General features: G+C 39.6%; 1 protein-coding gene across 6 annotated transcripts in view; it reads left to right on the top strand.

The window, feature by feature from the left end:
• The window catches only part of tox2 (TOX high mobility group box family member 2), a 104,561-nt gene that overhangs the window by 16,920 nt on the left and 62,552 nt on the right, over nt 1-25,089 (top strand). The window lies entirely within an intron of this gene.

The raw sequence follows: 25,089 nt of genomic DNA, 5'->3' as shown, positions 1-25,089 counted from the left end.
TTTGTACAAACAGTGTATATGGGAGGTGGAAGTACAGCTCTGCTTTGTTGTCTCATATGATGTAATCTTAGTTGAGTTTGTGATATAAAAGCTTAAATTCTTTGAATAACAGCCCACCTTGATTCCAATCAAGCTCTGTTCTTTTCTCCTTTATTACCATATATTTAGACCCTCTGCTACAATAGAGTTACTCTGCACCCTGTTCTGTAATTATCCCAAACCCACAGTGATGCATTTCTTTTCTGTTGTTGTTGTTGTTGTGTTGTTTTTTTTTTTTGTGTAAGCTACTCTCCTCCACTGGCATATTTCTCCTCCCAGGCTGCACTCTCTCCAACCTCTGACCCTTGTGAAAACGAGATAAAATGTTTGTTTTTCCAAGTGCGGTTACAGCTCTCGGCAACACAGGCTAAACTTCAAATTACAAGAGCCAAGCGAAAGTGGCACGGCCGCTGCTGACATCTGGTCTCAACCAGGTCCTCTTCGTCGGCTACTTGCTTTTTTTTTTTTCGTCTTTGACTTTTTTTTTTCTTTTTCTTTTTTTTTACATACCAGAGCTGAACAAACAGCCATCCCTTAACACTTTATAAAGACACTAATCAATAAAGCTAGATTGTACCAGACTGCTTTGATTCTTAATCTTTATTTCCTGATCCCCCTTTTTTTTTTTTTGTATCCCTTGCTGTTCTTTTTAAGTGGCCTTAATTTACTCCCCTGCTGTTGGCTGCGATTAGAAGAAAAGAGGGAAGCATGTAATACAGCGCAAGTCAAAGCATTGATGAAACACTCTTATTTTAGAGCAGCCTCTAAGCCGAGTTGGAGGAAACCACAACACCTATGGCAGGGCTTATGTCGGGGTTGGATGCTCTTTGCAGTTTTGGAGTGTTCCATGTCGAAACTGGCACCTCGCCAATGTACATGCATCCATTTTATATACTGAGTGAGAGAGAAAAAGAGAGAGTTGGAGGGGGGAGAGAAGGAAAGAAGGAATTTTGTTTAGACAAAAGTGCTGCAGGGGGAATAGCGCAGTTGAATATTTAAATTCTTTGTTTAAGTTTTAAATGAGTTTAGAATTGAGTTAGTCTCCAGCAATCCTTTGACATGTTTAAGGTACAAAGCCATATTTTTTTTTAATCTGTAACCCATTACATCTTTTCCTGTTTTTTTGTAAATTATTGATGTGAGGCTGCTTCATAAACTCGCTTCTGTGCTGCCTAATATTGGAAACTGTGATGCAACTCTTCAAAATGTGGGTAGTTTTTATTTATAGCGAATCTCTTTTATTCTCATTTTGCTTCCACGCCGATTAGCATTTCTTTAGCTCCATACTGCAGCTTTAGAAAGCCAAACTCGTCCATAAGCTCAAGAGATGGAGCTTTAAAAGTGCAAACAAACATGGCCGTGGTTTAACGACAGAGCGTAGTAGCCTCCTTATAACTGAATAGAACGTGTCAAATGAAGAGGAAAATAGCAGCCTCTGCTCGAATAGCAAGGACACAACGACTATGTTCAAATAGACCCAGGGAATTTTAATAAGCAAGAAGTGCAAGCTCAGATTTGCAAGTTTGCTTTCTCAGCAAAGTCCTATTAAATACATAGTGTTTCTTGAAGCCAAGTTTGGTTGGAGCTCTGAAGTGTTAGCCAAGGCCATTTAATACAACTGGATTTTATAAATAGATACTGTTTATCAAGGTAAATACATAGCAGAGTAGAATCTGTGCACTCACTATTTCAGTGAGTATGGCATGAAAAGCTTTTGAATAGAAATATAATCTCTGTAATTCTTTGGATGTACAAACTGCTCAACACTGCCTCTTTCATTTTTATTTTCACCTGACCACGAAACTTGAGGAAGTTAAAAGCATGCTAGGTAAAAATGCGTCAGATGGAGACCTCTAAAAGAGAGTGAGGCACCGGTGTTTCTAAAACAACGAACAGATACGAGTGTAAATAAAAACGCATTCATCGATTTCCTTTTCTTTAACTCACTTTGTTGTAATAGCATTCCTGTGTGCTTGTCCTATCAGATAAGCTCGAGCTATTTTTAGTGATATTCTATGTTTGGCTCACACAGTGTCTCTCTATGATGCCAGCTTTCAGTTCAGGTAATGCCGAGTTTCCATTCATCATACGAGAACATTACCAGTGTGGTGACATACTGAGGCTTAATGATGATTATTGAGAGACGTGCACACCGAGGTCCCACACCCATGATGGTAAATGCACCAAAAAAACACACACAGTCAGAGGTTGCACATGACTGATGCTGAATGGAAAGAAAGTGATGGCTGGTGCTGACTTGCACAGTGTATAGTGGATAGCATACAGGGACTATTGTGTGCAGTCAACATCGTCATGCAAACAGTTCACGAAGTCCGTCTTTTTACTAACGTTCTTGCATATATCACTCTTCCATACTGTCTTCAGTTTTCTGACATTCTCTGTGTGCTGACGTGAAACCTATAGTACGTCTTAATCCAACAGCCATCTGGAGAGGCATTTCAAATCAGACATCAAAAAGCTTACACAAAGCCGCTGTTTTGCCTTGAGAATGCAGTTCCTCAAGCGTTTGAACGACAGAATAGCTAGCTAATATTTAAAGATGGTGAGATAGATAAAGAATGAGACTGAGAGAGAGAGAGAGAGAGAGAGAGGCTTAAGTGGCGTATGTTTGCCAAGGGCCTGTGGGCATGCGTGGGGTGATGCTTTTATATGCCTCATACACACAGTGAGAAAAACACAGAAACACTCACCCAAGTGTTTGTAAGTGTTGCCATTGTAATTTTTTGGACAACTTAAGACATAGAGCGATCATGTAGCAGAAAGTGAGAGGGATGCAGAAGGGCAGAATCACTATGAGAGGAGAGTGGATGGCCTAGTAACAGGCCACAGCTCATGAGAATGGAGAAAGACTGAGGGAAAGAGAGAGAGAGAGAGAGAGAGAGAGAGAATAATAGAAGAGAGAAAGAATAATGCTTGAGCCCTGGGATTAGAAGCGTAACAGCTGGTGTATAAAGCCAGGATAGAAAAAACCTTCAACAAGCCCCTTAGGCTCATCATTCACTCATGCAACAGTAAAACAAACACACACACACACACACACACACACACACACACACAATATACTTGCACTGTATAAATACAATATGATCAAGGCCTTACTTACATGGTTATGTAGTTCAGTTGCTTGGGTGACCCTTTACAGAACACACACACACACACACACACACAAATGAAAGGAAGGAACCCAGGCAGGATGGTACATGTGTTTGTGCTGATTGTGACTTTTGTCTTTTCTTGAGCGAATACAATCCAGTGTTCATGCATTGTATCATTCAGCCCCCTGTGACTGCCATGAATCATGACCATATATCTGAGATCTCACTTCTCACTGCTCTCCCGTTTCTTTTAAATCTCAGAGCTAATCAGGTATAATCGATACGAGCTCAACTCGTTTCTAAAAACTCTCCACACCGAAGCACACTTTTTTCTCTCAACAAAACCTCAAAGCCTGACTGCTTTAAGTGTCCCGGACTTGATAACTCCGGAGGAACTGAACGTGTGCATGGCTTAGTGGCAGCAGCAGCAGCTGTCTCACGTTCTTCCAGTTATTAAAGTAATCTTCTGTGATTAAGAATGCTAATTTCCGAATCATTTGCGAAGTTTACATATTTTGTCTTATTACCCAAATTAATTGCACAGAAAATAAAAACAGGGTGCAGCTGATTAAATCTTTTCGGAGCGCCGCAATCTGATTGTGTTTACAAAGGCAAATCAAATATGACGCCAGCCAAAATTGGCTTCATTTTTTTTTATAATTCTTTTTTTTAAAGGTGAAACACTAGAGGCGTCGCCCAAGCTTAATAGCACAGCCTTTTCTAGAAGCAGAATGTCAAGGGGAATCGTAGCCTCAGCATTAATCCTAATTGCACATCTGGGATTTGAACTCGTGACCTGTGGGGTCCTGAAGGGGGGGCCTTAACTGAGCCACTGCCTCGCTCTATCAATATCACCTACTTCAATTAAACGTACAGTAGACTTTTAGACCTTATCTCCCCAGAGTGTATCACACATACACACCTCTAATGTTCCTCGCCCGAAATGAATAACACATGTTCTACAGCCGGGGTCATCAGCGCATACTCAGCCGAACAGGCAGCCCTTCTCGGATATTTAATATGCTCGCTCTGACGGCGAGGTGATTTGTTATGCCCTCACACAATGTCCAATCCGTTCCACCTGCCGTCGCATTGTCTGTTGTTCTCTTTGACCTTTCGTTTGGCCGTGCATTAGCCCCGCTCGAGCTCGTAAACAAGAAGAATGCCGTACTGTGATAAAATTGGTTCAAAAGTGCTCAAGAACAATGCAACTTCTGTTCCAGTCAGGAACGTTCCTGCGTAAGGCAGTCGTTGTATGAGTGCTGGATATTTGTGGTTTTCTCATTATTTATTTGATTTATTTTTTATTTTTTGCTTAGCTTAGCCAAGCTGTGGAGTTCGTACATCCCACAAATCCATGGGTACATTTCCACTCAGATTCCTGAAGAGTCACTTTTCTCTTTAATCTACTACGGTTATTACGGTGTCATGGCTTCATGCTTAATGATGGTATACGATTTGTCAGTGACCTCACCGCCGATTTTTCACATGATTGATTATAATGCATTTCCATCTGTAATCATCTAATCAGGGTCCTGACTCCACTGCTTTTCATCCTTTTCTGTTCCACTGGAGATCTCCCACAGCATGGTCCAGCAAACCTCAGACTCTCCACACACTGTGAACCATTTGGGTGTGTAATACTCATGATGCACCGTTACCTCGGATGCTACTCCTACTCCTAGAGTTCTTAACTTTATAGACACACTGAACAACATGACGTTGCTGTCCAAAGCTAAACGGAACGATTTACTAGCACCAATTTCTGGCTATGCAGTGCTGGCTTAATAGGATGGTTGTTCTCAAAATTGCTGCCATGGTTTCGGGTCCACTCACAATCTTAGAGTAAAGGGTCCAGAAGCCATGAGAAGAACGTGTGTGATTTTTGACTGAATGTTAAGATGAGAGATTTTGGAGCAGCGATTTTAGAGATTTTTGCTCTCCACCATCATCAAACAACCAATTCATGGAATATCTAATTGAAGATTCCACAGCATGGCACAATTAAGCTGTTCAGCAGGTAACTGTATTTGTTGAATAATAACGAACAATATTATTGTCATTTTAAGACCATTTTATGTCAGAAATATAATGATAAAATAATGCAGGTACACCCATTTATAGTTGTTTTATAGATGCGTTTTAACGTAAAATAAAATAAAACCACACAAACAAAACAAGAATTAAATGGACTTTCGAGCTCCTTTAACTAAAAAAAGTGTAGGAGTGTAGAGAGTCATTCATTCCTGTGTTTGGGTGAGTTAATTAACCCCGCCTGAAAAGCGCTTCAGTTTGCCAGTGCTCATTCACTCTTCAGTTTCAGCTCAGGCAGATTAAGCAGGTCAATCCCTGACATTATCAACTATGCCCGGATTATCTGAAACACTAGATGTATTCTTTCTAGAGTGTTCTTTTTCGGTGTTTGGTACATTGTTAATATCTTATGTCATTACGTTTTAATTAAAAATCAATGCTAGTTTTTTCATATTTTCATTGGACAACACTAGAGAGGACAAGCTGCAAAAAAGTTTGGTGACATTTATTCTCATGTAGACAAAATACCAATGTAATCATAATTGGCGATATCGAGGCCAGCGAACATGATCGAGTTCATGTCCATGTATATCGTACAATAAATCAATAGGATCAATACCTTACTTTGTGTTGTTGGATTGGATTGGTTGGATTTCTTCCCATTAATGTGTTATCCGTCTGTGTTTGCTTAGCAATCATTAGTATTCTGGCTTGGTTAAATTTCTTATTTGGATTTGAATGGGTTTTGTTGCTGTTTTTGAATATGATGCTTGCAGAGCGCTCTTTAGCAGGTTTTTATCAAGTATGTCTCTTTACATTGCTGCATTCATCTTTCCTGACTAGTCTCCCAGTTTCTGCTGCTAAAAAACATCCCCACAGCACTATGCTGCCACCACCATGTTTCACTGTAGGGATGGTATTGGCCAGGTGATGAGCGTTGGCTGTTTACCTCCAGACATGATGATTGGCATCCAGTCCAGAGAGTTTGTGTTTCTCATGTATTGAGAGTCCTTCAGGTGCCTTTTGGCAAACTCTAGATGGGCTGTCATGTGCCTTTTACTGAGGAGTGGCTTCTGTCTGGTCACTCTACCATACAGGCCCGATTGGTGCAATGCTGCAGAGATGGTTGTTCTTCTGGATGGTTTGTTTTTTCAGAATGACCATCAGGTTCTTGGTTACCTCCAAAACTAAGGATTTTTTCCCCGCGATCGCTGTAGAAAAAATCCTGGTGGTTAGAAACTTATTTTATTTTACGGATGATGGAGGTCACTCTGCTCATTGGGACCTTCAATGTTGTAGAACTGTTTCTGTCCCCTTCCCCAGATCTATGCCTCGATACAGTCTTGTCTCAGAGGTCTACAAACAATTCTTTGGACTTCCTGCCTTGGTTTGTGCTCTGACATGCACTGTTAACTGTGGGACCTCAAATAGACAGGTGTGTGACTTTCCAAATCATGTCCAATCAACTGAATTTACCACAGATTGACTCCAATCAAGTTGTAGAAAGACCTCGAGGATGACCAGTGGAAACACGATGCACCTGAGCTGAATTCGGAGTGCCATGACAAATGCTGTGAATACTCCTGTACATGTGATTTCTTCTAGTTTTTTTTAGTTTTAATAAATTAGCAAAGATTTCAAACAAACATCGTTCACTTTGCCATTATGGGGTATTGTTTGTAGATTTTAAAGGAAAATAATTAATTTAATCAATTTTTGAATAAGGCTGTAACATAAAATGTGGAAGGTATAACATTTGGGCTTTGAATGTTTATTTGGAACGACAAGCTTTTTTTTTTTTTGAGTGTGTGTGTTATTGTGTGAATGTAAGTGTGTATATGTTCTTGTCCGTGTGTGTTTTTACATATCTGTGATATTGTATGCTTCTGTGTGTGCCTGTGTGAGAGAGAGAAAGAGAGAGGGGAGGAGGACGAGTAAAAAGGTATGACAGACACTATTTGTGTCTCCAGCAGAGTTGCTCAGTTGCTGTGACATTTATTGGTCTTTCAGCAAACACTCTCAACAATGACCGCAGAACAGTTTTGCAGATTTGATCACCTCGAATTGCGTTAGCTTCTTCTGCACATCTCCCTTCTTATCTTCGGGGCTGCACCGCTCTCCGTCTACCTCTAGAGGGTGCAGGCACAAGCCATTGTTGACTTTAATGCAGATGTTTGCGGTTTGCACTAAGTGAACTTGCTGACTCATAAAAGCGTCGTTCTGGTAATGCACAACAAACAAAGCATTTAGGTTACGTTAAAAACGGTAGCTGTGGAATCTTATTTGGGTTTATGTTATTTCATGGAGAAAGTTTTGTGCTGTTTTTTTTGTGCCGAAGCTCATCAATATATGTGTGTCCTGTTGTATCTAGTCCTATTCCACTGCCCTGGGCTTTCCAGATGTCTTTCTCAGAGCAGGCTCGTTTTTTGTGTGTGCTCATCTGTTTGAGTGTGTGTGTGTGTGTGTGTGTGTGTGTGTGTGTGTGTGTGCAGACACACTCTGACTGGCCCCTAAATGGGTCACCCAGCTCTCACACAATGACCCCACTGTTCAGCCCTTATTACTGCTCACCAGGTGGCTGTTTGGCAAATCCATGACCAAATCACATCCTGACATTGGATCATATATATAAATGTAAAAAATAAAAAAAACTGGTGGACTGAGCATGATTTTTATACAAATTATTATTTATTTGTGTTACATTAATGATTAATATTTTTTTTTTAAAAAAACATTCTTAGGTTTTTTTAAAAATATTTAAACACACACACATGATGTCACACGCTGGAAAATACGAGGTCACTTGCACATGCCAGGGGTGTGTGTGTGTGTGTGTGTGTGTGTGCTAACTTTAGCTGCCTGCTATTGAGCTGGTGTATGCAGAGACATCTCATATGGAGCGAAAATCACCCGAAAGTGTCTGGAGCATAGCTATACTTTGACAGATACTTTTTGACGAGTAGAAACCCGAGTTCCCTGTTAGACTCCCAGAGCTCGACGCGTACTCTGCCATACTGTTGGGTGCTGTGTAAGATATATTTTTTTTTCTTTACATGCACATATTTTCAGGTATGTGCAAATTTGGTATGCAAACGCTATGCAAATCAGGAGTTCAATAGCATTTGCAGTAACCACGAAAAAAGGAACTGTTAAAAGACATTATACATTTAATTTTTGCAGTCTTTTTTTTTTTTTTACAGACACCCCATTGGGTTGTATTGATATTTTTTGAACCTCTGAAACACATAAAGCGCTACAGCATTGCTTTGCACTAAAAACCGCTGATTGATATTGACATTTCTTTCTTAGCATATTAGACTGAACTCGAGTCAGCCCTTTTTCCATTTTATTTATTTATTTATTTATTTAGTTTTAAATTATTTATTTAATTTTTTTTGGGTTGTGTCAAACACTTGAGGCAATTACTTCTTAAAGCAAATCAGTTCTCACAGAAAACAGGACATGGCTGGATTTTGTTTTCCTTTTCCGAGCCTCGTTCATCGCGAATGGTGCCGATTGGTTTCACGCCGCACGATTCCAAGCAGAACCCGCACTGCATCCCAGCATCCTTTTCACCACTCAAGAGGGCTGGAATGGAGATGAAATCGAAAGATCAGAAGAGGTCCTGAATCGAGAAACGCCGTGCATGTCACCCCCTGATCTGGACGTTGGGGTGGTGTGGTGGGGGGGTTCTGGGGGGTTTATCTTTTTTTGGTTTGATTTCGTCTGGGTACATGCGAATGTTTGTCAGATTGGAGTCGAGCGTATAATTTAAGATTTGCTCTTTTTGTGTCACTCTTGTTTCGACTTCAGTGCAAAATAAAATAATGGAATTCACTTTAATGCATTTTCGGAGATCCACCGTGTGTGTGTGTGTGTGTGTGTGTGTGTGTGTGTGGGAGAGAGTGAGTTATGGTGTGATTATATAGCTAAGAGCTGCCATGTTGAAGAGCCAGTCACGTGCATGCATGCTCACATGGCTCAGTGCAGCACAAGTCCATTAACATGAAGAGACTGGAGAAGAAAAAAAAAAAACCCTTTCAGACAGATACATAGAAAATGGTCTCTCTCTGTCTCTCTCACCCTCTCTCTCTCCCTTTCTCCCTCTCTCTTCTTATATGCATATTCTTTCTGCAAACACGTACATCTCTTCACAGATCTTGCAGGCGCTGAATTATATCTTACATAACCTTTAGAATAAACCCAGTCAATTATAAAAAGTTCTTCGGTTTGGGTTTTCACCACTATTTTTCAGCTGTGGTCAAACATGCCAAAGTGTTCACCACTATCTAACCTTCGACACTCCTTCTTCTCCTTTTTTTTTTTGTCCTTCGATGTCACCGCAAAAAAAAACAGGTCCTGATGAGCCAAGTGTGATATTCAACAATATATATATATTTTTTTTTACAAATGAGGAAGCTCGCTTAGTGGTCTTGAGAGTGCTTTCTCATTTCTTTATTCACTGAGCTCAGTTCTCTATCCAGCTTGTTGCGTATTACTAAGATGCATTAGTTAGACCGCAGAGTGCGATGACTGATGGCTGCTTGGTGCGAGACTGCGTGGACAGTGGTTTCTCTAGGAGGATTATTCTGAATGGGTTTCATTAGTGGCCCAAAGACAATCTGAGCATAAGTAATATCAAGATTTATGCATCTCACATCTGCCTTCCAGATTTTGTAAAAATGCATATTGATTGATGTTTGTAGGGTTAGAACACCATCAGAGCTTATTTCTGGTGCGACGCAAGGACATCTAGTGGTAACTCACCCCTACCGATACATTCTGTAGACAAAAGTTTGTGGATTTCTAGGTGCTCATTAAACATTCCATTTCACATTTATTCCCCATTTGCTGTTCTGATAACCTCAACTCCTCTGGTACTGATGTAGGGTGAGGAGGCCTGGGGTGCAGTCAGCGTTCCAACTCATCCAAAGGTGTTTAGTAGGTTTGAGGTCAGAGATCTATAGCAGGCCACTCAAGATCTTCCATTCCACAATATGTTATGTTCACGGAGATAGCCTTGTGCACAGGAAGAATGATGGATCATGATTAAGTCTCCAAGTTCAAAGGAGGAAAAATTGAATGCTACCACATCCAGAGACTGTGTAGAGTTTCTACAAATGGTCTCTCCATGTCCACTAGGGTTTACTCTAGGATTTCTGGTTTCTTCACACCTCCTAAAAATATGCAACCAGGTAAATTGCCAATGTTAAAAATGCCTCTGAGGGTGAAAGTGTTTTTTTGGCAATAGGCCCTGGTTCCACCCTGATTCTACAGAGAACGAATGAACAAATTTGATTTTATTTATGGTTTTTTTTTTTTTTTTTTTTGACTATCTGAATACATCTGCTGAATATGTTGTCTTTCTCTCTTTTATCAAAGCCACTGGAATTCGATTTCGGCAGGTCAACCAGTTATTTGAAGGTTATATCAAAGCGTTTTTCAAAAAAATAAAAATTACAGCAAAGCTTAATTTACTATTTATATAAAATATCTTAAATAGCGAAGGCACACAAAATTAGTACTTTAAGCTGTAATAGCGACCTTGCTCCATTCTGTGAACAAGTGATGTGTTTTGCAACGCGCTAATGCAAAACCTGTTCTTGTTAATTTAACCAGAACTTTGGAAAGGGGTGCTTTTTTTTTTTATGTTTAGACTTTAGAACTTACCACTTTACAAACTAATGTGTGGAAGTACATATCACTCTTACTTCCTTTTTTCTGTTTACTTCCTGTTTAAGTTGCTGACTGATATAGGCTATAATGTATGATAATATCTGATGCCATGCTATACCCAGTAAGCAGGATTTCTTTTTTTTTTCAAGTTTTTATACTTTAAGTGTTGAACATCTTTGCATTGGAACAACATTGTGTGTTTAATTTAGTGATATAGTGTTAATGATTTGGGGAATTAGTCCAACAAAACATTAAGACATTAAGTGCATTTGTTTCTAACATCATAGTCCACATAGTCCAGTGCTTGAGCTCTGAGTGACTGACTGACCCTCTAATTTTGCCTTTGCCTGAATCGATCCAGTTTCTGCTTAATGTTGAGCTTATGCAGCGTACTGAAGCTTTCGTGTATCATCTATCATTCTCACTTTGCTGTTGTCCTGTGCTACACCTATATTTTTCTCGCCTTCCATTTATTCTACTCATTTAGAAATATCGATATGGTCTGAAGTCATCTTGGTTACTTAGGTGGGAAAAGTCATGTAAAGGCTATATGTAGTGCACAAGTGTGATCCCTAGTTATCATACAAAGAGGTAACAGTAGCAAGGAATGGGGTATTCCCGCCTGAAAACCAGTGGTTGAGGAGGTATGTCAATGGCAGGAAGTGTGTGTGTGTTAGGAGGAAAAGGCTGCCTCGGGTACTGGTAAAGGCAGGGGGTAAAAATAGGGCATTGGGCAAGTAGGCAGGAAACCAGCGAACTGTGGCCTCGTAGAGGAATGTCTTCTGCAGCCCAGAGATAAGAGTTTTAACTCTCTCCTCCTCGTTCATACACAGATGCACACACTTAGCACATCACACATACTCACCCCCACACACGCACTTTGTTTTGGATCGAAATGCCTAAATGCCACCATCACGGCTCTGTATAAATGCTCTTAAGTTTAATACCAGCTGCTGCCAGTAATGAGCCCATCTTCATGTCTTTGACATTACAAGGCCTGTGTTGATCTACTTCTCTGTGCACGTTTACAGTGACAGATTTACAAAGTAAAAAAAAGTTCACATATTGCAACAGATTTATGCAGAGCATCTTTGCTCAGGGGAAGCAGCTCAGCGGTTAAGATATTGGACTTCCGATCAGAAGGTTTAAAATGAGTTCAAAAATACCCTGATTTGTGAAAATAATCAAATCCAGGACTTGGCATTATTCTTATCCAAAAGCATGTATACATGGCAATTTAAACAACTTAATATCACCTTGATAGAAGTATTTTCTATCAAAGTCACACCCACCTCTCAGTGTACAATCACATCTCGTTATTTCGTCACAGCAATTGAGCGATTCGGGAAACCAATATTTCACGCTTCTTATTCCGGAGCAGTTTGTTAGATAAGACAAGGAAGTGAGAGTTGAGCCTCCGGGCAAATCCATTGGTTTCGATGAGTTGACTTAGAAAATCTGAGACTCACAGGTGAGCCGGAATTTAACACTGGGAATGGGGATGAGAATACGTGCTGGATATGGATGCCACAATAACACCAATTCAAGGGTTTCTATTGTAAGAACGGCGTCCTTTTAGTCTCATAGAGTCATCGACACTTGTAGGATTTTTGCCCTGAGGTAGTTCTGGTGGTTTGTGTTATATTTCTATTATTTCCTGTAACGATTTAGTACACACGTGTTCTCTTGTGTCTACATATAAATATTTGGCTTCACTGACCTCCGAACCCACACACACATCATGGATATGGTCCTAGGCAGAATGAGTGCGTGTACAGTATGACTTGCATGGCTCAGTGGGTAAAGTAAACTGACCAGTAGCTAATAGAGATCAGCGCGGCAGGAGGATGTGTTTAGACATCCGTTTTCGTCTCCTTCAGGCTGCGTCCTCGTCTCTCCATCCTTCTGTCACTCTACACTTACTCGCTTTTCCTCTCCGGTTTCCGAGGAGTCCACCTTTTTTTACTCCTGCCATCATTCTGTGCTTGTGGCTCTTTCTTGTTGTGCTTGCTCTCTCTCTCTCTCTCTCTCTCTCTTTCTCTCACACGCTTTCTCGCTCCCCACAGGCCCAGTGGCATGCCATTACAGGGCTAATGAGAGCTGTCCACAGGCAGAGAGCTGGCGCGCTCGACACACACTAACCAACACTGACACACTCATTATAAAACTGGCACCCGCCGAGTGAGGGAGTCCCTTTCTTTGCCCTCTCTCTCCTTTTTCTTCAAATCCTTCTACTCCAGTGTCTTTTCCTTCTTGTGCCATGTCCCTCTGTTCCTACCACAGAGTTTCTTTAACTACCTTAAAAAAAAAAAGGCCGCAAAGGGATTTGTAAATCACAATCAAAGGTGACGTCAGCGCCGCTTTGTCATGTCGAAGCGCAGCACGGTTCTAGAAGTGCTTGATGTTTCCTGAAGAGAGAGAGAGTACTTCAGAGAGTAGTTGAGACCACGGATGTTCGAGGTTCCACAGCTATTAAAAATCTGCTAATGGTTTCTTTAGCTGTTGATTTTCAAAGGATTGTTGCAGGCTCAGATATCCATCCGTGATCCATGTCAGCAACTTACGCATCCTCGATGTTAAGCACTGTTTCAGCTCAAGTAAAGTTATAACCTGCATACAATATTGAGGCGTGCGCACAGCGGTACATTATCATACACACCTACAGTGAATAAGACAATGCTTGTCATGTCTATCAGTGGGTCGGTCCTTGGGAGTTGTTTCTTGTGATGTTCTACAGGTCACACCTGAGTTTGTCATGTGGGTGGAGTTTCCTGTGGGTCTGGATAGAGTGTACATTTGAAACATTTTCATGTGTGTATTTAGATTATTCAATTTCCTTAAAAGTAAAACTAAACTACATACACCATAGGAACAATAGTACAGTCATCCCCCGCTTTACCGCGGTTCAAATCTCGAGCCCATGGTTTAGCACAGAATTGCATTTTGCCACATAACTAATTAGATTCACAGACTTTCCCGGTCTCTCACGGATAGCACGATAGACCAAAAAACTTATAGGGAATTGTTTTTATGGCGTTTTATATTGAAATAATGAAATGTATTAATAAAAATGTATTATTAATAACAAAATAAAATAAAATGTTAATACAGTACAGTACTGTATATATAAAATAGCGTTTTTGGGGTCCATTTATCCGTTTTTCCGTTTATTGCGGGCGGTTTTGGAACACAACCACTACACTAAACGGGGGATTACAGTATTGGTTCACCTGACTTTTATAGGCGTATGTAGTGCTGCCCAAATTTGTTGTCTTTGGATGAGGAACAAATAAATTTCCAATTTAAATTTTCCACTTTAACTAAGAGACCCAAACCTTTTCCAGCATGACAATCCTTGTGGCACAATCAGCACAAATCTCCACAGCTGCCCTCCATAATACAGTGGAACATCTTCCCAGAAGAGTGGAGGTTATTATAACAGCAAATAGGGACAAAAGCATAAAAAATGTGGACAAATCGAATGGTCAGGTGTCCACTTACCTTTGCCCAAAAAAGTATATTAGAGGTAGTTCAATGTCTACCCTTGGAAATCTTAGCACAACCACAATGCATTGTACAATGTAGAATTATGCTTTGTAAATGTGGAAACGTCAAAGGAAACAAGTTTGAAAGAATTGTGCAAACTTTCAAATCAAGATATTAATGGAAAACATTTTGTGTGTGTGTGTGTGTGTGTGTGTGTGTGTGTGTGTGTGTGTGTGTGTGTGTGTCTGACATTTGGCTTGTCCCAGTAAGCATCATTTTTGTTGTTTTCCTGTTGGTTAGTGATGTAAGGTGAGGGTAAGATGTAGGCATAGTGTTAATTAGCTTTGTTAATAATTAAGGTCTTTACTAGCATGGGTTTGTGTGTGTGTGTGTGTGTGTGTGTGTGTGTGTGTGTGTGTGTGTCTGTGTGCCTGTGTGTTTTCTAGGGACTTTCCCCCCTTTGCGGTCTGAAAGGTAAACATGACATTACTGGCTAATTGAACTGCCAGATATTGCTGACCAATCAGCAGGCGGGATGGTTGCCACGGCGAACAAATAGGGAAGGAGGGAGCAGTAAATGAGTGCAGGGAAGGATACGGAGGCAGAACAATGAAAGCCGGGCAGCAGGCCAACAAAACAAGCAGAAACGGATGCCATATTGCTGTAGCTTATCTCTGGTGTGAGGAGATACTCACCAGGCCAGAGTGATGCGTGCATTCTGATATTTAGGAGTACTTTCCTTTTGACTTCCCTCCAAGACTAAGCTAATACAGCTAATAAAGAGAAAAAAAAGAAAAGAAAAGAAAGAACCGACCACTGCAATCGTTACAGAGAATCGGTTACTGTTTCACTCCGTAAGCTTTGGAACATGGCCATTTGGTTTAATAACAGGGTTATGTGGCAGGTGTAGAGACCTGGTTTCAGGGTTTTTGCCATTTTAACTGTGTAAAGCGTGCATGCACACACACACACACACACACACACACACACACACACACACACACACACACGCACACACACAAACCATACACACCCACTGGCTGTTTGCTGTGTGTGTAGCCAGTTATGCGAGACCCCCAAGAGCAGCTGGTTGGGTTATGTTACCTGAAACATAAGTCCTCTCATGTTGTATCATTTACACCCATCTGCATTAATGGAGTGTGGGTATGAGAGAGAGCAGGTTCTATGTGTGTATTAGTGTGTGTATGCCTTTACCAATGAATGGAATCTTAAGCATTGGTCTATTCCCCCGTTCTCCATTAGGAGCAGATAAAGACCCTCTTATAGTCCTTGCATTGTGTTAACGCACACACACACACACACACACACACACACACACACACACACACACACACACACACACATTCTTTCTGACCATTCCTGAGCCTTGTGTATGTGTGTGTGTATTGGTTTTTCTACATTGGTTTTCTATTTTTAAGATGTTAACAGAGTGAACATCTATAGCTTAAGGTTTTTCTTTCTTTTTTTTTTTTTTTTTACCATAACATTGATTTCACAGTTGACTTTACTGTGCACTTCTTATATTCTGAGATTCAGAGCAAATGCACAAATTCGAGCTTCCTTTGTTGTTTGTACAGACCACAGAATCTTAGCAGGCACTTTCAGTATTGCACAGGCAGTTTATCATTTATATCGTTGTGGCACAAAGTGCTGACATTCAACACCACTACCAAGAGAAACCAAGAAAAACCAATGGAAACGTGAAGCACAGCATCCCCACATTGTTCCAAACATCCAGCTGTGGCGCGTTCCCGGCGTTCTCGGCCAGGTGTGCTCGCCGCGATCCGCCACGGTCCTGGTCAGTGTTCTAAGTGTCATATAGAGCATGGAGAATTTCATACGACTGTGACTACGGTAAGCCTCGGCTTATGTAAGCGCATTACTCATAAAGTAAACATAAGCCTGCCAGGCTTTTCTTTTTCTGTTTTTTTTTTTTTTTCTTTTTCTCCTTCTCGCTACACAGTTCTCTGAGTTGTTCAAGTTTACTTCTGGTGAACAAACTCTCAGGTACCACACACATACGCAACAACAACAACAAAAAAAAGAACACATGCACACATTTAGGTGAATTTCCTAGGCAGACATGTTTGCCAGCATTCTGTTGCCATTCTGCTCGCCATCTTGTCAGTTATGATCATAGAAAAGAAAAATATTTTTGTGTCGAGTTTATGAAAACATTTCACCTCCTCATTACCGAGCACTTACACTCGCGTTAGTGACGGCTTAATTAAATCATGTTGCTTGGTGGACTAGAAATATTTTCATAACTGGCTAGTAAAAACCACTGTAGTGACAACACACGTATGCACATGCACACACACACCTGACTTTTCCTGCCATATGTGGTTCCTTCTCAAACTGTTACCTTCAACTCAGAGGCACACAATTGTGTGGGATGTTTTTGGATGCGGTAGGATTTAGGGTATCTCGTATCGAGTATACTGTCGATTAATCGAGAAATCAGATAAAAGCTAATTTTTGAAATACTAAATATACAAGAGAAAATAAGACATATTTTGAAATGAACAAGTAACTTGTTTCCTTTTAAGAACAATTGATTGCTGAAATTGCATACAAGAAAATCGGTAAAAACTAAACCCCTTCAGTGCATTTAATTGCCATGTTACAAAACTGCTAATACAAATATATAAATTAATAAATCATAAATAAAAATCAATTTCAAATGACTTTTTAAAAAAAAAAAGGTTAATGCACTGTACAGTGTTTTTTTTGTGTTTTAGTTTAAAATGTTCCCTAACTTTAGAAACTTTCTGTCCTGTTCTTCGGACTGAATCTTCTCTTCACCCCTTGCTGTTTTCTCCCCGTTCTTTCAGAGCTCTCCAGAGTCTAGCGGGTGGTGCTTCAGTAATAATAGTCCTTGGGGAAACACACTGCTTTGTGTGTAGTTAAATGAAATAAACTAAATACATTTTTGTATTAGAGTTCCTCAAGGAAATGTTTCAGCCCTAGTAGGATTACATTTTCCCTTCACTTGAACTAGGAGACTTAAGCCTGTTTCAGCATGACAATGCTTCTGTGCACAAAGCTCCATGAAGATATGCTTTATGAAGGTTAGAGAAAAAAAATCTTAAAAGGCCTGTTATAGAGCTCTGACCTCAACTCTATGAAACATCTATGGGATGAATTAGAATTCTGACTGCACCCCAGGTCTGCTCACCCGACATCAGTACCTGACTTTACTAAAACCCTTGTGAGTGAATGAGCACAAAGCTCCACAACCACACTCCAAAATCTAGTGGAACATCTTCCCAGTTCAAAGAACTTCAAAGAGCACATACAGTATTAATCTTATGGTCAGGGGTCCACAAACTTTTGTCCACATAGTGTAGAGGTAGAAAAAAGTTGACACTAAAGATCTCACCCCAACCACAATGCTGCACAGTGCAACATTATTTTTTTGTAAGTGTGACTGGTGGAAACGTCAAAGGAAGCAAGTTGAAACACAGCTGTAATACTATATATATATATATATATATATATATATATATATATATATATATATATATAAATTTAATAGGGGTGTAACGGTACTTGCATTATTCTTTACAGGGCTTAAAGTTCGGTACACACGTGTACTGAATGCAATCCTTTTTATGTGCGGAACCAAATCTGGGTCCCCTTACGGACGTATAAATTGGAGGATCGGCAGTTTGTTTATTGTTCGCCTCGCCCTTTGAGCACATTTTAAAAAATATATTTAAACTTCAGAACATACACAATAAAGCCAGGGGTATAAAAATTTAATTAGAGTTAACGCAGTGTCACTCCATACCGGAAATAAGATTTGTTTTGCGCATGCATGAAAACCGCTAGCGCTAGGGATTTAAGCTTCATGATTTTTTCTTTTTTCACATTTTTACTTTACTGCAAATCCCGCATAAGAAAATCTTGAATCCATCGCTCTAGCGTTAGCTGCTAGCCACGTCCTGGTTAGCGGCTAATGCTAGCGCTATTGATTCTTTAGCGTTTTATGTCCAGCTTCAATAATTTCTCTTAAAAGGAGAAAATCCTGACAATTCCGCATATCAGGAGAGTGAATAAATGAAGGATGGAAGACATTTGTTAAAGTATTCTGAAAATAAGCAGAACAGTTAAGTAGATCATATCTTAAGAACATTAAATATTAAATATAAAACACACATTCACATACACTTAAATACACATCTGTATTACCCAAATGGGAACTAACAAAAGTGCACACTATTTTAATAATTTTTTTAATTTATTTCATTTCATTTAATCGATTTAATTTGTGCCCATTAAATTGATTATTTAATTTAATAAATATAATAAAAAAGTGTAGTGCATTTATTTGATTTAGTCTATTTTTATAAAAGATTTAATATTATTTTATATATTATTTAACCAAGCAGGCATTATATTTTATATTAATTTAATTGTTTTAAACTGTTAAAATGGTGATGATCACAATCATAATAATAATAAACTGCGTTAATAAAAAAATGACAAGCAATTTTATGTTTTGCATTTCTTCAAATAATGACTTTTGTTTACCGTTACACCCCAATATAGATTTTATTGAGACATTTGGCTTGTCCCAGTAAACAATTTTTCCCTTGTTTTCTTCTTGATTGGTAATGTTGATATAAGGGTTAATGTAGGGTGTAGATATAGTGTTCATTAGCTTTATTAGTAATTAAATTTTTTACTGGGATATGCGTGCATTTGTGTTTTTTTTTATTTTTTATTATAATGTATGTAATGCAAGGACATGATTACCCAGGTAGATTTTTGTGTATAATTCACTGTAAAAAAACCTATTCATTCTCCCAGCCATGTGGTTCCTGTTTTATTTAATTCCATTTTTGGAACCTCTTTCCAAACTTTGATTGTGCAGCACTTTAGTTCACACTTATCTTTAAACACGCAGAGTGAATAAAAGTGTTCTGGACACGAGATGTGGCTTATGAATCTTGGCATATTAATTCCATCAAGTCACCGAAATATCTGTTAATGACTCTGCAGCTACTCTTTACAGGCATGTGGAATTCATTTCTCGTTGTTATCGTGTCAGACTAAATTTAGTCCAGGGCTTTTCTACTTTCATATTAACCTTAAATGCACTTTCGACGGTAACCGTTTCAGACCTTTCGGCCTTCTTGCTGTCAGAAGACATAGAGTTTCACAGTGATTCCTCCGAACCAGGCTTGATAAAATACATCTGCGCTTTCTTTAAACTTTCGCCGAAAAAAACCCCACTCCAGATGCCTGTGGTGGAACGTAGCAAAGCTAAGAAGGTTTCCAAAACTCATCCAGATCCTTAGTCTGTATTAATACCCCACTAATATTTGGCATATAACAGATTTGTTAACAAACCTTTTGTAACCATTGTTTTAGCATTTTTTCACTGCTTCGGTTTAGAAGTTGGACTGTTTTGAGAATGTGGACGATGCCGGTAATATTGCAAATGATTATACAGTGAAATTTATCACAATAATGATTTACTATCGTAAATGAACTCCCCATAACAAAAAAGGCACTAAAGCAAGGAGTGTAACCGGTAGCAGTAGAATTCCAGCGTGTAGCTAATTGGAGATTGCTAGTTTCATCACAAAAACAGGTGCATCTATCTTCCTCATAGCTGGCGAAGCCGAAATGCTATAAAGACAATGCGGGAATTGAATCTCGATAAGCAGAAGACAGGTCTCACGGGGTTAAACGATGAAACTTTTCCATCCGGCGCCTGTTTGATGAACACATAAATTGGAATTGTCAGAAGTTTAGGGATCGCTCGTTGTCCTCATGGATATCGCAATTCAACCGATTACGTTCGGTAGATGCAAAATTCGGACTGCCTTCCCCCAAATGCAGGGCGGCCGTGATTCACTCTCTGAACAGATGGTTGTAAGGAGATTGCTTTAACGTTTTGGGTGACTCTTTCCTCCTTTTGTGTGGCATGAGTCATGCAAATGGGAGATTATTTTAATGCAGCGTGCATGTTATTACTGCAAAGGCAATAATCCCTAAAGAAAGGAAACAGGGCTCGTATGATGAAAGCACCTTCTCAGCTTAATTTGTCTTGCAACTGTCGTGAAACGCAGGTGTGCTTTTTTTCTTTTTTTTTTTTTTTTGCTTTTTTTAATGTATTTCAACTTTTTACCAGGATGGTATTAGTATCTCAGGGGAGCGCCACCTGTCTGCTTGGATGAAGAGTGCATTTATTTAATTGAACTCAAATGCACACAACCATTCGCACACATTAGACTCATGACTGTGTGAACAGCTGATCAGAGATCAGACACGAGGATTAAGGCAGCACCAGTTGCTCCTCAGCCATGGGCTGTCCGACCCATTGGGAAGGAAACGCTACATAATTGTCTTATGCTGTATTACCAGTCTAGAAACGAGGTGAAGCAAGCAGGACCCGTTTACTTCGACAGATACACACACATTGTCGTATTAGACCTATAGTTAAACGCTCGACCCAGAAAGAAATTCGCTCATGCAAGTAAGAGAAGAAAATACATGCGAGCTAAACATCATTAGCGAAGTGATTGTAGATATTGCGTGTATTGTCAGGGATTTTGGCGGTTAGCTGAACTTAGCTGTTCTGAAACTCAAAATGCACCCCAGAAAAGTCCCTTTTTCGCTAACTTTTTCTTCCCCCATGAACACACACATCAACACTATCTATCTATCTAGCTTCAAAAAAAAAAAAAAAAGGAGCTTTTGAATTGACAGGTCATCCTTAAGACTCCTAGATGAATCACTTTTAAAAAACAGCCACCAGAATTTCAGCTGCTGAAATATAATATACTTTACTAAAAAGTGAAAAAAAGAAGCATTTAGGTTTTTCGTGGTTTTTTTTATTTTTTTTTTATGACTAACCCCGATCTTTAATTGGCTGCTTTGCAAAGATTATTCTTTTTTCTTTTTCTTTTTCCCTTCCCTAGACCTGCAGGAAGAGTGTGCTATTCTTACACTCAGAATACTGAATCATTCAACAGTTCTTTCCTTGAGAGTGATACAGACAGACACAAAGACACAGAGACAGATTGGTGGAGTCTAAAGAGGCGAAATCTCTCATTTATACCACATCATTACTAACAAGCTCGAACTGTCTACTATTCTTAGAGCTGAGAGCTGGAGTTCTAGTGTGTGTGAGTGTGTAGAGTACGTCGAGGCCTTATTACTCTTATGCAGGACAACCCAGTACCAGTTCACACAACTTTTTGCAGCATTCACATTGCACCTATGTCCAAACAGCAACTACATCCTGGCCACTTTTTTTTTTTTATGGCTATGTAACCCTGGGTTACTGTTTCTGTTTCGGGGGGGGGGGCTCTTTAGAAACAGCAGTATTGAATTGCAGGTGCACTGTTCAGTAGTCCCCCTCCCCCACAAACCCAGCACCCTCGTTCTCTGCGTTATCTTAATTAGAACCCGCTGGCACACACACACACACATACACATACACACGCATACACTGAGCAGCTGAAATGCAATTTTCTCAATTTGCATAATGAGGATTCACAGAGCCTGGGAAAAGCTGAGAAAGAGAAGGAGAGAGAGAGAGAGAGAGAGAGAGAGAGAGAGAGAGAGGCTTTTAGTTGCAGTTGTTTTGATGATGCATATTTTTCTGTTTTTTGCTCATCAGTTTCCATGTATGTGTATGTGCTAGCAGGTCACACTCGCAGAAAAGGCCTGCCATCACAATCAACACGAGAACGACACCCACACGAAGCGCAGCGTACTTTCAGAGTTCACACCTGTATGAAATCCGACTGTTAAACCTGAGCATCGCCTTAATAGCGGGGAGACTGAGCATTCGGTACGCTCTTCACTTCATTAGAAGAAAATGTGTCCGCTTTTAACACACAACACTACCTGTGAAACCCCCCCTTATTTTTAAACTGCTGTGTGTGTGTTGTGTAAAATGTGTAAGACCTTTAGTTATTGTATATATTTATGTTGCCATACACTAGATTTATTACACCTATATTACAGTGTATATTATTTGACTTGGCACATAGCCACTCACACACATATAAATACATGCACAGGTCCAAACATGCACTTTAATGCAGAGTATACACCCTGAAATGCATACAGAAGCACACACATATACACTATGTACGCGCTAATATTTGCAAGCACAGATACAAACAGTGTATACGTACACATACTCAGAGCATACACGCCTACCTAAATGCACCCTCACACACATACATACTGTACATACAGGTCTATACATGTATGTTACTGCTTTCACGCTGCATTTACCATACACACAGCCTAATATCTCAGTATCACAGCAAAATCTGATAGCACTAAGAGCATCTTGTCCCAGTCGTGTCCCTGCAGGCAGAGACTCTGAATATAGAATAATTCCGCTGGCCTCCATGGCTTTCAGACCATAATTGCAACTTAATCTCTGGCCCTGTGCAATTTGCATGGTAATAATATCCAATATTCAAAATGTAATAATGCTCTTGTGGTCGAGGCCTTGCATTTGCATCCGAACTCGAGCAGCTGCTGTTCCACTGCGCCTCTCTTTGATGCAGATGTTTCTCTCTCTCTCTCTCTCTCTTTCTCTCTCTCTCTCTCTCTCTCTCTCTCTCTCTCTCTCTTTCTCTCTATCTTTATTTGTGTGTGGGTCACTGCTGTGTACAACACCCTTGTATTTTATTTGATTACAGTACCACAGTTCCACTGGCTCTATGCACTCGTGTCAGACTTTCTATCATTCTTAATGTGAGGGTTTTTTTTCCTAAAAGGCAGCATGGGCATGACCTTGGCAGAAGAATGCTCTTTGTGATTGGCATTACTGGGGCAACATGACATTTACTTAAAAGAAATCTTCAGGATAAATTATATGATTTTATATATATTTATAGCTTTTTTTCCATGATTTACACTTAATTATATATATATATATATATATATATATATATATATATATATATATATATATATATATATATATATATATATATATATATATATACATAGCACTGATGTAATGTTAGTCAAGTTTAGTTAGTTCAATTATTGTGTATAGTATAGCTTGTCAGCTAGGTAAAAACTAATTAATTAATAATAATAATAATAAATAAACTGATCATAATTGAAAGGAGCAGCCCTACTTAATATGATTAGTGTGTGTGTGTGTGTGTGTGTGTGTGTGTGTGTGTGTGTGTGTTCGTGTGCTGGGGGGGGCTCTGCTGGACTCCACAGAGTCCTTTTGTGCAAACTGTTCTTTTGATACTCTACTCCAGCATTGCTTTTTACAGCCTAGAAGCATTTTCTAAAGTTGATCAGTGAGTGAAAGCTTCTATTAAAAAAAAAATGTACAGGTAAAATGTATTACCTCTAATGGTGTGAGCTATGAGTGCATGTCTGTGTGTACGTGTGCACAAGAGTGTCTGTTGTGCACCGAGCAGTTACTGTAAACGCCTTGGCCTTACTGACACGTGCAGTGGTTAACAGGAGGTGCAAAGAAAAGGTTACAAGTCTAAGTTTAGAATCATGTAAAAGTGTGAAAGTGTCTCATAAGTGAGAAAGATGCAAGCAGTGGCCAACATGACATACCACATCTGACACTGAACCCTGTCGTACTATTAATAATGACAGTTCGGATCTGCTTGTCGCCGAATTCATTTTCGAGATGCGTTCATTCTTGAACAACATTTGGGCTGGTGTATACATTGAGACTTAAAAGACTTAAAATTACGCCAAGTGGTTTGGTTTTTGTTTTTCTGATCGGAACGAGAAGCATCTGGACCTTTTCTGTGAGGGAATGTGAACTGGGCAATTCCACCACATCATAGTGCAGTCATTATGATCAGGGCAGCTTATCTCTCATATCCCTTCACTATTTTGAAACTCAGTTCTTTTCACACCACTTTGTTCAGTGTTTACTGTTCTCATACACAGCTTTGCTAAATAGTTACTCAGGTACTCCTGTAGGTAGATGCAAAAGCATGTTTGCATTTGTTTCTATTTCACACACTGAGTTGCTACTGTAACCGGAACGCCTGCAATTTTTGTTCATACATAATCACGGCTGCAGCATAGTGCATACAGTCATGTAGCTACAGGTCGAGCTTGTTCTGACGAATATGGCTAGTTGAGTATGGCTAGTCAGCTTGTTTGTTCACAAAAATCAGAACGGGTGGAAAAAAGGATGCAATCTTAGTGCCTTGGAATGATTTTTGGTGTTTGCTGGTTCGAGTATTTCAAGAACTCCTGGGATTTTTACACAGAATGGTCCGAAAAAGTGAAACATTCAGAGCTGATGAAAGAGGAGGATAGCCAGACTAGTTTGAGCTTACAGGAAGTGTATGGTAACTCAGATAACCACTCTTTACCTCCATGGTGAGCTAAAAAAAAAAAGCATTTTAGAACTTATTGCTTCACTGGATTTTTTTTATTGTTCAACACTATTCTAGAGATTGTTAAGTGTGAAAATCACAGGAGATCATCAGTTTCCAAAATACTCAGTCCACCTATTACATCTGGTAGCAACTAGCATCCAACGGTCGAGTCATTGATTTGAATATGAGCTAAAGCTTTTAACCTGTATCTGCATGATTTCTGCCCCATGACTGGCTGACAGGTTACTTGCAAAAATGAGCAGGTAGAATTTTATACTGATTCATCTGACATATGTGGGTTTCCTGTAGATGCTGTATGAGTTGTTTTGGTAGGTATATAAATGATGACATTTTTTACT

Source organism: Silurus meridionalis, chromosome 1 (genome assembly GCF_014805685.1).
Source record: "Silurus meridionalis isolate SWU-2019-XX chromosome 1, ASM1480568v1, whole genome shotgun sequence".
NCBI classification, from domain to species: Eukaryota; Metazoa; Chordata; class Actinopteri; order Siluriformes; family Siluridae; genus Silurus; species Silurus meridionalis.
Note: the sequence above shows the minus strand (reverse complement) of the source record. Positions and strands in the feature narration are given on the sequence as shown.